Source organism: Erinaceus europaeus, chromosome 18, assembly GCF_950295315.1.
Source record: "Erinaceus europaeus chromosome 18, mEriEur2.1, whole genome shotgun sequence".
NCBI lineage: Eukaryota > Metazoa > Chordata > Mammalia > Eulipotyphla > Erinaceidae > Erinaceus > Erinaceus europaeus.
In genome coordinates, this window is record NC_080179.1 from 58,776,736 (window position 1) to 58,795,168 (window position 18,433).

Genomic DNA, 18,433 nt, shown 5'->3' on the forward strand with positions numbered 1-18,433 from the left:
TTTCAGTTTATCCTCACAGCTTGATTCAGAGCAAAGAATTGGAGTGCAGAACTGTGTAAATCTCTTTCCAGCTGGCTTAAAGTTTGAAAATGCTTTAACCTGGTGTGGGTTGATCCAACCATGCCTTGTCCTGGGGATAATAACAAGAACATTAGAATCTGAATGTTCTGAGATGGTATGAAGATAAATATCAGCCATCTGGATTCTCTATCATATCTGTAAAGCTTTTAATGAACTATTCTAATTGTCCCATTTTTCTGTTCATAAGACCATACTAACATTTCACTGGTAGAGTATGGACTAATTATCTGAGACTTCACTATCCCGAAAACTGGAACAGGAAACACCTAAGTTCTTTTTAGCAGCCTGTTTTGTTTTTTATTAACATCATGATTTTATAGTCAGTATTCTTCACATATCTGAATAATAGAGAAAACGAGTTTCATTTCATCTTAAAGACTAATAAGGACAGTATGAAAATGTAGTAAATCCTGTGATTTGGACTGGTTTTAGATGTTTCTTTGAACGTCTTTTTTTATTTAATTATTAATTTATTTTTATTTTACCAGAGCACTGTTAAAATCTGGCTTATGGTGGTGCAGGGGCTAGAACCTGGGACATTGGAGCTTCAGGCACTAGAGTCTGTTTGCATAACCATTATGCTATTTACCCTCATGTGTAAATAATCAGTTCCCTCTCAACTGTTTTCCTTTTTTGTCATTAAAATGCAGGTTGGGATGTGTCTCTCCACGTCTCAAGGTAACATATACCATATTAGTTTATAGCAAAGTGAATGAAATTTTCCATGAACCATTGTCAAAAAGCATCTGTGTTTATTACTGTATTAATCCCATGTGGCTTTTCACAGCCAAAGTCACAAATTTGTTTCTGATTGGAACACAGATAATGTGCCAAAGAGTATGAGTTGATATGGTTAGTAAAACCTAAGAAGCACATAGAAGAATACAGAAGTTCTCATTAAAGTACACACAGTAGGGACTGGGTTGTAGTACACCGGGGTGAGTGCATACATCGCCGTGCACAAGAATCCAGGTTCAAATCCCCAGCCTTCACCTGCATGAAGAAGGCTTTACTAGGGGTAAAACAGTGCTTCAGATATCTCTCTTTCTATCTCCCTCTCAGTCTCCTCTCCCCCTCTCAATCTCTCTCTGTCCCATTAAATAAAAATCAAATACATTTTAAAACAAATAAAATATGCACAGTTTCATCATTTTCAAGTACAGAGTAAAACAACACAGGTTAATCAAGCTGACTGGTAAGAAGGCTGCAACAACAATCACAAAAAGGCAAACAAACAAGACCCCACAGTTTACATCCAGGATCATGATTCAAGCATTTGATACCATATAATTCTTTAAATATTTCAGTACATGTGGTTTGATATTTATATTCTACAGTGTATGGATCTTCCATATAGTTTTGGGTGGTACACAATATTTCAGTTTTATGGCAAGAGAGTACTAGAAAATTTTACTTCAAATGTTAGTGGATGCAACTCATGTACACTTGCACACTCACACAGACTTCAGTAGAGACTAATAAAATAGCTATCCACTTAAACAGGTATTGGAGAGATGTTTTAACAAAGCAGAAACTTATTTTCTTCTAGGTTATCTTATTTAAACCATAATTTCAATGGCCTCTATATTTGCTGTTGATGTTAATAACAGCAGCTAATTCAGTATATCCTTTGCTGCCAAGAAATCAGCTACAGTATCTAACTTCATCTCTCTCTTATTTTCTACGTACTGAGGAAGAAAATATGATTAATATGACACTTATTTATATTATCCAATGAGTGATGGACTCATGACTCATGTTTGGTTAAGAGGTCAATAGTGATGATAAAAGAAAATAAGTAAATAAATAAATAAGTTGTTGGGTGAAAACCTCTAGATAAATGCAGGATCATAGCAACATAATATTTTCTGCAGTGGCCTTTCTGCATGCTCTAAGGCTCCAAGGCTAGAAGTCTGAGAATTTGATCATGCAGCAATAGCAAAGGAAAAAAGGGGGGGAAGGGTTGGGGGTAGCACAGCAGGTTAAGCGCACATGGCTCAAAGTACAAGGACCATCATAAGGATCCCTTCGAGCCCCCAGCTTCCCACCTGCAGTGGGGGTAGCTTCACAAGATGTGAAGCAGGTCTGTAGATGTCTATCTTTCTCTCCCCCTCTCTGTCTTCCCCTCCTCTCTCCATTTCCGTCTGTCCTATCCAACAACAACAGCTATAACAACAATAACAATAACAACCACAACAAGGGCAACAAAATGGGAATAATGGCCTTCAGGAGCAGTGGATTCATAGTGTTGGTACAGAGCCCCAGTAATAACCCTGGAGGCAAAAAAAAGTGTGGGGTTCTTTTAAATAGGGATTTTTCCACATTAAATAACTTTTTCAATTAGCAGAAAAACTAAAGCCTTTTTAAAAGTAGCAATAACTACAACAACAAAAAAAAGAACAAACAAGGGAAAATAAAGAAATATTAAAAAGTAGCACCTTAAAAGCTACTTTAGTCAAAATGCATCTGAAAATCTGGTAGGTTTGTGAATTTATCACAGAAATACTCAGACGTGGCTTTATATTACTAATTTTTTTTTTTTTTTTGTAAAATACCCCCACAAGAATGCACACTCCCATTCTTATCTATGTTTAGGGATTATAGAATTGTGGACTTCAGTAACCAGGAAATCATCACCCCACTCCAATTCTTAAAACAGAAGCATATGAGAAGTACCTATTCAGGAGATGTGCATATACATATCAGAGGAGATAGGGAAATAGATAGTGGTGGGGTCAAGCTTTGGTACACCTGGTAGAGCACACACCATGCCTGAGGTTTAAGCCTAAACCTCCAACAGCCAAGGGGAAGTTTCACTGGAAGTGGAGTGGTGCCACAGGTGTATATGAATCTCTTAAGAAAAAGTAATCTCTAGGGAAAATGGAGATGTGCAGGAACTAAGCCCAGTAATAAACCTGGTGGCCAAAGAAAGAGAGATGGATAAATAGTTGAGAGACAGAGGGACAGACAGATATCTGTGTCATCACTGATAAATATAATTCCAATATGCCATCACTTCTAGGAAGCAAACATTTTCAGACTCTCCACATCTCAGCTTACTCTAATAGTGATAATTCTTCTTTGCAGGGTAGAGAATGCAGAAAAAAAAAAGTACTACATGTTTGACAACTAGTAAAGACTTAGAAGCAGTTTAAGTGACAGTCATTCCTTCTACAGAAGCCAACAAATTGATCAGAGCTGATCTATACAAATAAATATATTGACAATGTATAAGGTCAAGGACAAGTGCAAATTTCATTCACCTGCAAATCAATAGTTCCTGATTCCCTTTACTAGTTGTCTGATTTTTCTATGGCAGCAGAAGAGGTAGATATTGAAAAGACCAGAGTAATTTGTCTAACAAATAGGGTAGTCATACTGCAACAAACAGTTCTTGACTCAAAAACAAAAATTCAACTGTAAAAACCACTAAACAGAAACATTTAAGAAGTAGGAGCTGAGGTAAAAAAAATAATAAGAGAAATAAAAACTTTAACAGATAGACAGTAGTTAGAAGAGGACAGTGTTTTTATATATAGACACCTCCAATAAGCCCCAAGTAATTAAAAATATAAATGTTTGAAGAAATTGATTGATTTTATGTCTATGGGAATAACAAAATAATTTTTCTTCTCATATTAGTTGTAATAGTTTTCATAAGAATGATTTAATCAGGATATATAGAAGATAATTTTCTCCAGTAATTTTTAATGTTAAATTCTCATTCTTCTGGCTGCAGCCAGTGGATTTGTAGTACCGACACCAAGCCAGAAATGATCCAGTACATGTGTGAATATTATTTTTTAAATAACACAATTATAAAGGGCATGTCAGTCTATCACTTATTACCTTGACTCCACAAAAATATTTTACATATGCTCATAATTTATAACATGAAAATATTTATCATGATTACTATTTCACTATGCTTACATCTAATGCTGCTATCTTCATTTGTGTAGTTGTAACTATTCTCCTGCTTAATCTAAGTTCATTGTTCCAGAAATTCTTCTATATCTTGTATCATCACTTTTGTACTCTCTACTCCATCATTTCTATCAGCATACAGTAGATTTATAAGAAAGTATTTCAGGGACCTGGAGACGGCTCACCTTGCTGTATAAAACAACTTGAATTTGAGCCACAGCACCATGTGAGAGCACCATGGGTGGCACTGGGGAGGTCCATGTATGGAGGAGCACCTTTCCTCTGTCACCTCATTTCCCACTGTCAGATACTTTGCTGTTACTCTTCTCCCCACAGCAGCAAAATAACCAGAAAGTGATGTTTTTATTTCCTCCCATCAAACATTCTCACAAACCCCTTTCTTATCACACTGTCTACCTCATTATCACATTTTTGAAAAATATCACTAGTATCATGACTAAAGTGACAAAAAAAAAAAAGATAATTTATTTGGCCCATAGGTAACAAGTGACATAACTGACCACACCATTCTCCTTTGTTGTCTGAAATCCATCTCAAATTCAACATACTTCAAAATGAACTTTTAATTATTCCTCCCAAATCTACACCAAGTCCAAGATCCTCCAGTTTGCCATTTTTCTAGTACTCATATCAGCATATATGAAGCCTTATCTTTCACAGTCTCTGTCCATCCTGTTAAGAAACATTTTGTTCCTGGTCTCTAAGTATGACCTAAGTCTACACTTCTCATCACTTCTACTTTCGCCACCAAAATATATTCCCAGGACTATAATAGCCTCCTAGCTGGTGTCTCTACTTTTATTTTTGTATAATAGAGCCTCTTTCAACATAAGAACCAGAGTTTGTTTGGAAATGTGGTTCAAATTATCACCTGTTGGGCAAGTGAAAGGAGAAGAATGGAGGGAATGAGGTGTTTTGGGGCAAAAGAAGAAGTTGAGCTACAGTATAGCCTCAAATAGTGGTCACTCAATCCCACAAGAATCTCTCAAGCTGCAGCTGCCCTGCTGAGTTGTCTCCAAATGGTGATAAATGACAGGTCCATCATTTCTCCATCAACCATTGCCTGAATCAAGGCTGCTTCCAATCTAGGTGAGACATTAAATAAATAGATTCCCTTCAGCTGAGGATGATTTAGCAAAGTGTAGCAGCTGAAAGTTATCAGGCAACAACAGTGCCAGCAGCTACAGAATAAGTCATTTCTGGAGGGACACGAGTTTAAAACATCACAGTATCTACTATATAACCATTTGAAAACCATCACTAGTCTTAAGAGCACTATTAGGAGCATGGATAGGTGGAATTTATATCTCAATTCTAATTTGAGACTAGGGTATTACTAGGATAACTGTCCATCTGACAAAATATAAAGCCCACTTCTTCCTTATAAACTCCAGTTATACGTGGTTATGGAAATAATTAAAACTAAGGTACTTTCAAATAGGACATATGATAACGATTCAGTAAAGAGTAGGTCTTTTAAGATGTCCACTATGTGGAGTGAATTCAGTCATTTTAGTGGCTTGAGAAAGGCTTCCTTATTATACCATTCTGAATTGCTTCTTTCTGTATGAAATTGGTGCTGAAACTAGTCATGAATTCCTTTATCCTATAATCTTCCTTTGTTTAAGACACACACATCCTAAAAAAGAAAACATAGCAAGACATTTTGGTCATTACAACTCACTTTTTCTATGCCATTAGACATTTAATAAAGACTATTGATCTGTATGTCCCAGATACCAGTTAAGACTCTGAAATTACTAAGGTAATTAAACACTAAACATACTTTCTCTGTAAGAATTCGGCAATTTAGTTGTGGTGACGCAATATGCCAGTGACCATGGATGGAAGCCATGACACAGTGCTGACGTCAGCCTTGGCGACAGAAGGCTGACAGTACACAGTGATCTGCGCAGGCGCATGGTGGACTGTAGGTGAATCTAGACTGTGCTGGTGTGCAAAGCATTGTGGGTAGGCTGACCAGACTTAAAAGGACAGCAGCCGGAACTCTCAGGCCTCTTTGACAGCGGCTTCTTCTTCTGGTCAGATGCATCTTGGTGGAGGTGCTCCAGGCATCCATCTGCTATGCCTACTTCTCCTGGGAACTGAACACATGTGACTCTGCTAGTCGGTAAACTTTTAGACCCCTCTACACCCATGAGCAACCTTTACCAGAGCTGATAATTGTTTATCTTATGGGACTAAACTTTTGATGACCATACTTACTCAGACTTTATAGATCAAGCGTACGCTTAACCCTTGATGATAAGTGTTTATTTTGCCATTTACCTGTTTCACCCTAATAAACCGTGTATTGTTTAAACCAATTCCCAGCTCCTGCTGTGAATTCTTAAATATGCACCACAAGCAGCCCTAACCCCCATACCAACTTTTAAGATAGGATACAACATTTAGTGATAAAAAAAAAAAAAGCCTGTAAAATTATTTGGCTTCAGTGTAGCTTGATCTGTGCTATGCACATTGACAGAGATTTACCTAGTGTCTTGGTTGAAGTTCACCAGAGAGAAATCCTGGAAGACAAGTAGTGTTAATCAGTACAACACCAGAGGTAAAGTAAATATTTCTTAGTGAAATAGCTGTGCCTGCAAATAGTAAGAGGTCAGAACAAGGAACATAAAGAGTTGATAGGCCTGGAGCAGAGAATCTTTGGGAGCAAGGTGTGGTGAGAGAGAAATTAGAGCCAGAGGCAGGATTTGACACAATTGTACTTGAAAAATAATTTTTTCAAATCACAATATTTGTTAGGGTACAGGGAAATTCCTTGACAGAAAAGTTGAGTAGTGATGCAAGTATCAAATGTGTGGTTTAAGCTGTAGACCATTATGCCTGGGGCTCTGAGGCCCCAATTTACTCTTTTGTCTTTATATTTCCTTCTACCACTGTTATATAGCTCCCATTGTAAGCCTAATCAGCATCAGTTAAAACATAGTCACTTTATTACATGGCTGTTTTCAATATATTGATATGCATAATTTCAAAAGTTCCAAATAGCACTAAAATACATACATATTTTTACTAGTGATTTAGTAATAGTTTACAACATTGTAAGATTACAGGAGTATAATTTTACACCTTACCCACCACCAAAGTTCTGTGTCTACCCCTGCCCTGCTCCCCAAAGATAGCTTGGTGTTTTTGTTTGTTTGTTTACTAGTTCATGGATATCAGTTCTCTGTGTTACACATATGAGCAAAACCATCTAGTAGTTGTCTTTTGCTTCATTAAATATGAACACCTCCAGTTTCATCTGTTTTGTCCTGAAGGACACAATATCATCTTTTTTTTTTTTTTTGAAGATAACATTCTTTCTTTCTTTCTTTCTTTCTTTCTTTCTTTCTTTCTTTCTTTCTTTCTTTCGCCTCCTCAAGGCTTGGTGCCTGCACCATGAATCCACTGCTCTTATGAAGTGACCCCCCCTGCAGGTGGGGAGCTGGGGTGCTCAAACCAGGATCTTTAAGCCGCTCCTTGAACTTTGCGCCATGTGCGCTTACCAGCTGCATTACCACCTGACCCCCCCATTATATCATCGTTTTCTAAAATTACATAATAGTTACATACATGGATGTTTACTCCATAACTTCATTACCCAGTCATTTGTTGATGGACATATACATTTTCCATACATTTTTTTCAAAGTTGAGAAATTTCTTGGCAAATATTTTAAACATTAAAATGCGGACCTGCAGTAATAGAAATAAAATCAGTTAGCAAACCTTACCTACAAATCTGTATATTCCAAATTGAAAAGCTTTAGAAATGCAGGAGCTACTTTTGACAAACATGTTTTTGAATCTCAGAGGCTTTGATGAGTTTATTGGTAGCCTAAGATTAACAGAAAAACATCCATTACTAAAATACTGGTAAGTTCATATTAATTTGAACCACTTATCTGATTGGGAGAAAAGTGACCATAAAGAGTGACTGAAAAGCTCTCTTGGTAGAGCAGTGGGTTAAACGCACATGGCATCAAGTGCAAAGACTGGTCTAAGGATCCAGGTTTGAGCCCCTGACTCCCCACCTGCAGGGGGATGGCTTCATAAGCTGTGAAGCAGGTCTGCAGATGCCTGTCTTTCTCCCCTTACCCTCTAGGAGCAGTGGATTCATGAAGCAGTGCTGCACTTGTCTTTCTGTCTCCTTCCTTCTCTATCTCTTCTGCTCTCTCAATGTCTCTCTATTCTATCCAATAAATACATAAATAAATATATATATTAATTTATTTATATATAAAATGAAAACATTGACAAGACCATAGGATAAGAGGGGTATAATTCCCACCATCAGAACTCTGTATCTCATTCCCTCCCCTGATAGCTTTCCTATTCTTTATCAGTCTAGGAGTATGGACCCAGGGTCATGTGGGGTGCAGAAGGTGAGAGGCCTGGCTTCTGTAATTGCTTCTCCACTGAACATGGGTTTTGACAGCTCAATCTATACTCCCAGCCTCTCTCTCTCTTCCCTTAGTGGTGCAGTGATCTGAGGAAGTAGAGCTCCAGGACACATTGGTGGGATCATCTGTCCAGGGAAGTCCCTTTGGCATCATGGAAGCATCTGGAACCCAGTGGCTAAAAAGAGTTGACATATGAAGCCATACGAATTGTTGCTTAGTCATAAACCTAAAGGCTGGAGTATTGGAGATGAAGATTTGGGGACTCCATTTTGGAAATAGCTAGTAGGTCTATTTTAGGTATATTCCAAATAAATAAATATTTTAAGAGAAAGTTTCTAAAAGTATATTCAGCTAGAGAAATAGCTCAGGGCTGGGGCAATAACATAATGGTTATGTAAAAGACCTTCATGCCTTATGTGTTGGGGTCCCTGGATCAATCCCAAGTACCACCATAAGACAGAGCTAAATAGTGGACTTTGATCTCTCTCTACCTATCTGTCTTTTTCTCTGTATCTCTCTTTCATTAAAAAAAATTAATTGGGGGTCATGAGGTAGCACAGTGGGTTAAGCGCACATGGTGTGAAGCCCAAGGACTGACTTAGGGATCTCGGTTAGAGCCCTTGGTTCCCCACCTGTGGGAGTGGGGTCGCTTCACAAGCGGGAAGCAGGTCTGCAGGTGTCTATCTTTCTCTCCCCCTCTCTGTCTTCCCCTCCTCTCTCCATTTCTCTCTGTCCTATCCAACAAGAACAACAGCAATGGCAACAATAACAACAACAAGGGCAACAAAATGAGAAAAATGGCCTCCAGGAGCAGTGGATTCATGCAGGCACCTAGTCCCAGCAATAAACCTGGAGGCAAATAAAATAAAATAAAATAAAATTTACCATGTTAACCATTTAAAAATAAATAAGTAATTTTAAAAAATAGAGAAGTAGTTCACAGGATACCTTGCCATATGGTGACCCAGATATGAGTCCTAGCACCGTGGTGATTTCTGTGGTGGAAGTGGGAGAAGTTCCAGTGCTGTACTGTCTCTCTCTTCCTGTCTGTCGTTCTTTCTGTCTGTTTGTCTCTGAAAAAGTCAGCTCAGACTGGTGAAGATATACATGGGCAAGGCCTGGGCCATGCCAGAAAAAGGGAGGGGGGGTGTCCTCTCTCCAAGCACATTTCAAGAAGATTAAAGCAAAAAGTAAATGAAAACTTGGCTATAACGTTCACAGTAACTTCTCTTACTAGGCTAAGATCTTTGTCCACTTACTTATATGTGTCTTAATTCATGTGTTCATTCAGTGTTAACTATGAACAAGGGGATTTCTTTTTCACATAGAAGAGAGTTTCACATGAAACAGAGAAAGAGAAACTAATCAGAGCACTGCTCTGGTATATGTTGCCTCTTGTATTGAAACACTTTTTTATAGCTCTTTCTCCATTGTTGCCACATCTGGAAGCTATCTAGAGACAGGTGCTTCATATTCCTTTTCTATTCACTTCCACCTGGGACATGATCATATTTGCACTTCGGAAATTTTTTTATAATTTTTATTTATAAAAAGGAAACACTGACAAAAACCATAGAATAAGAGGGATACAACTCCACACAATTCCCACCACCAGAACTCCATATCCCATCACCTTCCCTGATAGCTTTCCTATTCCTTATCCCTCTGGGAGCATGGACCAAGGGATATTATGAGGTGCAGAAGGTGGAAGGTCTGGCTTCTGTAATTTCTTCCCTGCTGAACATGGGCATTGGCAGGTCGATCCACACTCCCAGCCTGTCTCTCTCTTTCCCTAGTGGAGCAGGGCTCTGGGGAGGCAGGGCTCCAGGACATATTGGTGGGGTGTCTACCCAGAGAAGTCCAGTTGGCATCATGGTAGCATCTGGAACCTGGTGGCTGACAATAGAGTTAATATATAGAGCCAAAAAAAATTGTTGACTAATCATGAACCTAAAGGCTGGAATAATGCAGATGAAGAGTTGAGGGAAGTTTTCCATTTTGTAGATAGTTAGTAGGCCTATTTTAGGTATATTCCAAAGGGCCCATGCCTATACTAGTGTTTTTGTTTGTTTGTTTTTTCTTTTTCTGAACCTGACATCTGATATGCAGGTGGAACCAAATTTTTGTCTGGGGAGATGATGTCATGGCTGCAAAAAAGGACCAGAAAGCTGAATCAGGGAAGAGAGTAGCTCCCAAATATGAGAAAGGTGTATAAATATTGTTGACTGTAAACCCCATTGATTTGATGTGGTCTGGGGCCCATATTCAGCTTAGGAGCCTATGTGACCTCTGTATCCCTGTAGATCTGAGCTCACATTCTGTGGCCATGAGTAGGAATCTTCCAAGCTTCCCCAATTTCAGAACTTATCTTCCTCAGGTGGAACATAGAATATGTTGTCCAGCCTCCCTTTAGAGGATGGAACATTCTCTATTGTTATTTTTATGAGCCCGATTAGTAAGGCTTCTAAATAGTGTGCTAGGCACGTACATAACAGTTATACAAAAGACTTCCACACCTGAGGTCTGAAGTTCCAGGTTCACTCCTGACTCCACAATAAGCTGGAGCTGAGCAGTGATCTGGTTAAAAAATAATAGTAATGAAGTAGTGTAGGATACATTTCTTAGAATATTAAAGTTCTTTTTTGTTCAGATAACATATGAGAAACCATTTACAAATATAATTTTCATTACTATGATGCTACTATTTAAGCACTCAATTCTTCTCATATCAAAGGTAGGTTGCTTGTAAAAAGGTCATTCTACTCCAACCCACATCTTATATTATTATAATTCCAAATGTTCACAAAAACTTTCCTCTAACAATCTCATCAAATAATCTTGAAGAAATTTATATTAGTAAGTCATGATGATTTCCTTCCTTGGAAAATAAAAGAATACACCAATTAAAATTATTTCAGGGCCAGGCAGTGATGCGTCTGGTTACACACTCACATTACAGTGTGCAAGGACTCAGGTTCAAGCTCCAGGATTCCACCTGCAGGGGGAAGTTTCATGAGTGGTGAAGCAGGGCTGCAGGTGTCTCTCTGTCTCCTTGTTTATCTCCTCCCCCTTCTCCACTTCTGTTTCTATTCAGTAATAAGTAAAATAAATAAATAAATAAATAAATAAATAACACAAAAAATGAGGAATGACCACAAAGAAAGTACAAAAAAAAATCACTTGAAAGAATTGTGTCTGTATTTTAGTTTCTACAAACAAGAGTGTGGTGGTTTTGTTTTCACATCCCCAAATATCAAATGGAATTGTATTTTGTGTTTGGAAGTCTAGTCCATTCTTTGAAGTTAATTGGCTCCATTATCTAGAGGGAAAGAAAATAGAAGATATTTTTTTAGACTCATCCAGAAGAAAAAAAAAAAAAACTGAGTTCTTACTTTGCCCTTAACTTTCTAATTTGAAGAAATGTGATTTCTCCCCCTCCCCCAAAGATGAGATTGTACCATCTTGAACAGAATGAATGGAACTGGAGGTAGCTGTGCTATGTGAAATAAGATGTGAAGGTTAACTACTAGATGGTATCTCTCCTGTGACATAAAGACAACTAAAACAAACGAACTTGCCAAAGAAAGGTAATAAAACCATCTCTTGGACATTGTGAGAGTTATGATGGTTATGGGGCCTGGGACATTGTGAGTGCCAGACACAGAACTTCGGTGAATTGTGTGGAGACTTACACTGATGTGTGGGTGTGAAACTATATAATCATATGAAACTCTGTTAGATTACTAATAAAGGATTAAAAAAAAGAAATGTGATTCCCAGAGCACTCTAGTTCATGTGTATCAGCTGTTGCTATATCTTAGTACACAACTACTTTCCCTTCCACCAAAAGAAAGATGCCTCCTAGATACATTGGAATAGCCCCCAAATCCTGTTTACACTGTAAGAAACTTTTGTAAAAGTTCAAATCAAATAATAACTGCTATGGTTATTAGACTTCTTAAATAAAGAAAAAAGAAATTTTGATTATGATTTAAGTTACAGAAACATGAAAAATGCATGATGAAGGGTCAGGTGGTGACATATTTGTGCACACGTTATAATGCTTAAGGATCCAGGTTTGAGGCCCTGGTCCTCACCTGCAGGGGGAAAGTTTTACAAGAGGTGAAGCAGGGCTGCAGGTCTCTCTCTCTTTCTCTCTCTCTCCTCTCCCTCCCCTCTCAATTTCTGGCTATTTTTTTCAATAAATAAATAAAGATAATAAAGAAAATTTTAAAAAGAAGGATGACAACAAGGGTTAGAATGATTTTTGGCAGCTGAGTTAAAGAATGTTCCCTCTTACACAGGAAGAATAGATGGGCAAATATGCCTCTTATGTCACAGGCACTAAGGCAATTTACTCCTGTCTGTATTTTTGTCAATGGGACTTTCCTTTATAATCTGTGACCTTTGAGAAATTTGAGGCTTGTTGCATTCTTCCCCCAGTCTGAAGGTCATGCTCTTTTCTGTTTGCTATCTCAAAAATAGCCGAGTGCTTTCATCCTAACTCCATGCTTTGATTCCTAGACCATCTAAACATCTGATTAGTTCCATCTGTTATATCCCATCTCAGTGGCTTTAGACCTTTGGCCTTGTTGTTTCTGACATCCCCTCCATAGTAGGATTGATACAGAATAGCAAAGTTAGTTGGCTTTAGAACGTGCAGGGGCAGGTCTGGTCTCTTTGCTCTCCATTTAATACCTTGCTAAAAGAAGTCTGGTCTCTGGAAAATGATCACCCCCTTTTTAAACTCTGAATTTGACATTTTCAACTTTATGCCTTGCTTTTATGCTACATGTGATTGATATTAATACAATAAAAAAGCTAAGCTAATATACTGAAAGTGTTGAAAATGAAGTAACATTTGGGCATTCTGTATTTACAGCATAAGTTAACATTTATTTGGTTCAAAATGTTAATTAAACTCTACATTCAGGTGTAATCAATGAAATCCATTTGTGATTTGCATTTTCTTTATAATTGCTTTAATCACAAAGTGACAAAGTACATATTTTACAGATTTGATGGATCTGAGTGCTGTTTTGTATATATTCCTTTACCTTCTTTTTTAAAACACTAAATTTTATCTCTAATCAAAACATGTGTACGTAATTCTGAAGTATTTAAGATTGCTTCATGTGATCATCATCCTTTCAATATTATATGTAGCCTTCTTCATCCCTTTGTGGATATTAATACATGGCGCACAGCTAAGTATGGCGGGGGACAGTTTGAACCCGCAGGATACTGGACACCTGCATCAGTATTTAGTCATGTATGAAATGTCCCCTTGTCTCAGTTTCTTAACTTGCAACAGTAGAGTGTTTGACAAGATGATTTCTAATTTACTTCACTGTTAAAAATGTATGGCTGGGAGTCAGGCAGTACCACAGTGAGTTAAGAACACATGGCGTGAAGCTCAAGGACTGACTTAAGGATCCCGGTTTGAGCCCCTGGCTCCCTACCTGCAGGGGAGTCACTTCACAGTCAGTGAAGCAGGTCTACAGGTGTCTATCTTTCTCTCCCCCTCTCTGTCTTCCCCTCTTCTCTCCATTTCTCTCTGTCCTATCCAACAATGACGACATCAATAACAACAACAACTACAACAATGACAGAAAACAAGGGCAACAAAAAGGGAAAATAAAATAAATGAATAAATATGAAAATGTATGGCTAAATAATAATAAAAAATAAGCAAAAGGATGACAGAGGACCTAGTGGGGGTTGTACTATTATGTGGAAAACTGAGAATTTTTCTGCATGTACAAACTATTATATTGACTGACAATTGAAAAACATTAATCCCCAAATAAAAGGAAAAATATAAGCAATGTAAATCTTTTAAACAGGCAAATAACTTGAATAGACATTCCTCCAAGAAGATATAACTCCAAAAATATGCATGAGGAGCTAATAAACACATGAATATTTTCATCCTTAGTAGTCATGAGGAAAAAACAAATTGGAGGTTCAGGCAGCAGCACACCTGGTTAAGTGTACACACTACAGTGTGCAGGGACCTGAGTTCAAGCCCCTGGTCTCCACCTGCAGGGGGAAAACTTCATGAGTGTGAAATATAGCTGCAGGTGTCTCTCTGTCTCTCTCCCTAACTATCTCCCCTTCCTCTCTCAATTTCCCTCTGCCTTTATCCAATAATAAATTAATATTTAAACATTTAAAAAAAAAAGAAAAAAGAAATCAGAACCATAATGAAATACTACTTCACACCTACTAAGATGAATGTGTGTGTGTTGGGAGGGGCAGGGGCATTGTGTAGTAGCTCCTCCTGGGGAGATCATTTTATTCTTTATTAGGATCTTTTTATGGGGATACAAAAAGAAAGATACACCTCAGTGAGGCTTCATCACACCCAAGTGGCATTCATGATGCTCTTATGTGGTGCTGGGAATTGAACCCTGGGCATCATATATAGTGGTGAATGTACTCTGCTCACCCAGTCCAGACACTGCTTTTTTTTTTAAATATCAAATATAGTAAGTGTTAAGATGTAAAGAAATTTACACCCTCATATATTACTGACAGAAAAATAAAATTATACAATCTTTTTAAAATAATTTTTATTTATGAAATGGAAACACTGACATACCATAAGATAAAAGGGGTACAAACCACACAATTCCAACCACCAGAACTCCGTATCCCATTCCCTCTCTTGGTAGCTTTCCTATTCTTTAACCATCTTGGAGTATGGGCCGAGGGTCATTATGGGTGCAGAAGGTGGAAGGTCTGGCTTCTGTAATTGTTTCCCTGATAAATATGGGCTTTGGCAGGTCGATACATACTCCCAGCATTTCTATCATTTTCCCTAGTGGGGCAGGACTCTGAGGAAGCGGGGCTCCAGGACACACTGGTGGGGTCATCTGCCCAGGGAAGTCTGGTTGACATCATAGTAGCATCTAGAACCTGGTGGCTGAAAAAGAGTTAACATATAAAGCAGAACAAACTGTTGACCAATTATGAGCCTAAAGGCTGGAGTACTATAGATGAAGATTTGGGGGTCTCTGTTTTGGAAATAGCTAGCAGGTCTATTTTAGGTATATTCCAAGGGCCCATGACTTTATTAGTTTTTTCCTGAGGCTGACATCTGATATGCAGGTGGACCCAGGTTACTGTCTGGGGAGATGATGTCATGGCTGGTAAAAAGGCTAGAAAGCTGGATCAGGGAATAGAGTAGCTCCCAAATATGGGGAAAGTATATAAATATTGTTGACTATAAGCCCCATCAATTTGATTTAGCATAGGAGCCTGTGTAACCTCTGCATCCCTGTTGGTCCAAGTTCACATTCTATGGTCATAAGTAAGAATGTTCCAGATTGCACTTAAGTTCAGGACCCATCTACCTAATCAATGCAACCAGTATCACCTGGGCATGCTTCACTTCAGACTGTGTCCAGAGATGTGATATCACGTGTGGAATGTCAACCTCATTACCCTTCAACCTCATTACTTGGGTGAGACCTTTTTTTTTTTTTCAGAGGACTCCTTAATTCTACTTAGGGTGGTTCATTCATAACAAAGCCCCAAAACCTAGATATAGACCAGGTCCCAAGAGATAGGACATATGTACACATGTATTCATAAATTAGGGCAAAATATATACATTATAGCAAAAGTGCACAATAGTTTGCAAGTGAGTCAATAAATGCAGCAACTAAGTAGAAAGACCTAAAAAGATACCATAAAGTGCTCAATGAAGTAGTTTCTACTTAAACCTAGATGCCCTCCTCACCTACTTCCTATTACACTTCCCTCAATTACTCTAAAGCTAACTTTGTCAGACAAAGTAAGGACTACAAAAGCTGAGTAAGGGCAAAAGATTGGCATACTTGAATAATGATTCTTCAGTCACTACAAAGCCACCCTATCACCTGGGCTCCTAGTTGGGATTCCAGGGATTCCCATACAGACATGATGGGCCTAGACTTTGAATAGATCCCTCTCTCCATTGTCACTGGTCATCTCCCTGTTCAGTTGTCTTCAGTGCCATAAACTAGAGCTGATCAGTACTCCGGTTAAAAAGTAAATAAATACATAAATAAATAAAGTAACAGCAAAAAGTTCTAAAAAGAAAATGTCAGTTAAATTGTAATTTTTATTATTATTTATTATTATTATTGCCTCCAGGGTTATTGCTGGGGATCTGTGGCCTTTCTTTCCCTCCATTTTACTGGATAGGACAGAGAGAAATTAAGAGAGGAAGGAGAGACAGAGAGAAAGACACCTGCAGACTTGCTTCACTCCTTGTGAGGGGTCCCCCAGGCCCCTCCCTCTTCAGCCCCCTGCTGGTGGGGAACTTGGGGCTTGAACCAGGATCCTTGCACAGGTCCTACTATGTGTGCTTCCTACTATGTATGCTTAAACAGGTGTGCCATCGCCTAGCACTGTTCAGCTCTGGCTTTAGTAAGTGTGGGGAGGTTGAACCTGGGACCTCATAGCCTTAGGCAAGAGAGTCTCTTTGCATAACCATCATGCTATCTCCTCTGGCCCAATTAAATTGTTTTAAAAATGTAACAAATGCAACAAATAATCAGTATAATGAAAGTACACTGCACCACTAAAAAGAAAAGAAGGTTGATATGAATTATTGATAAAGGTTGACAGATAAATAATAGTAGATGATAATTGAAGATGTGTCTTTATACTTTTGTAGGTAAATGTTTATTCTTTACTTAAATTGCACTTAGAAAAATATGTTGTTGAATATAAAAAAAACAGCTTGAGGGTAAAATTCATACTAATATAAAGAACAAGTATTCTTTAAAATATGTGGAAATAGGTCACATTTACAGTGTGAAAAATCCTAGAAAACACACTTTCATCATCTTTGTTTGGCATATAATGCAAAGCAAAACTATTTTGTTTACCTAAGAATAAGAACACAAAGCTCAATATAGTTCTTTATGATTTTTTTTCTATTACAAGTTGTGTAGAGCAAACTGATACATTGATCTCTGCCTGAAGGCAGTATGGCAAAATATGTTTTTTCATCTTCTCTTTCTTTCCTTTTTTAAAAATAGCTATGTATTGGCCTCGCACGTTAGCTCACCTGGATTGTATATCTGTTTTGCCACAGGTTCATGGCCATCACTCACTGCTATGGTATCTTTCCCTCTCTCCCTCTTTCTCTCTATCTTAAAAATTTGACCTGGAGGGGGCCAAGTGGTAGCAAACTGGGTGAAATGCACATAGTGAGCCTGGTTCAAGCCCCTGCCTCCCCACCTGCAGAGGGATTGTTTTGCAAACAGTGAAGCAGGTCTGCAGGTGTTTATCTTTCTCTGCCCCTCACTGTCTTCCACTCCTCTCTCAGTTCCATCCAACTACAGTAACAATATTAGCAACAACAATGGAAAAAAAAAAAAAGATAGCCACTAGGAGCAGTGGATTCATAATGCAGGCTCCTAGCGCCAATGATAGACCTGAAGGCAAAAAACAACAGCAACAACAACAACAAAAAAGGCCTGGATTTTTTTTTTTTAATTTTTAAATATTTATTTATTTTCCCTTTTGTTGCCCTTGTTGTTTTTTACTGTTGTTGTAGTTATTATTGTTGCTGTTATTGATGTCATTGTTGTTAGATAGGACAGAGAGAAATGGAGAGAGGAGGGGAAGACAAAGAGGGAGAGAGAAAGATAGACAGCTGCAGACCTGCTTCACCGCCTGTGAAGCGACTCCCCTGCAGGTAGGGAGCTGGCAGCTCGAACCAAGATCCTTAAGCTGGTCCCTGCACTTCACACCACCTGTGCTTAACCCATTGCGCTACCGCCTGACTCCCTGTTTTTCTTTTCTTTTTTTTTTTTAACCTGGAGCAGTGAAGTACTAGTCAATAACCTTTATAATATACCTATAATAATATTTAAAATGTTTTTGTAAATTTTCCAGAACTGCCCCGACAAACAGTAATTGATAGGTGCTGGAGAAATAGCTTGCCATGCAGAGTATATGTGTCTTAGTACAGTATTTGACGCAGTACAGGTTCAA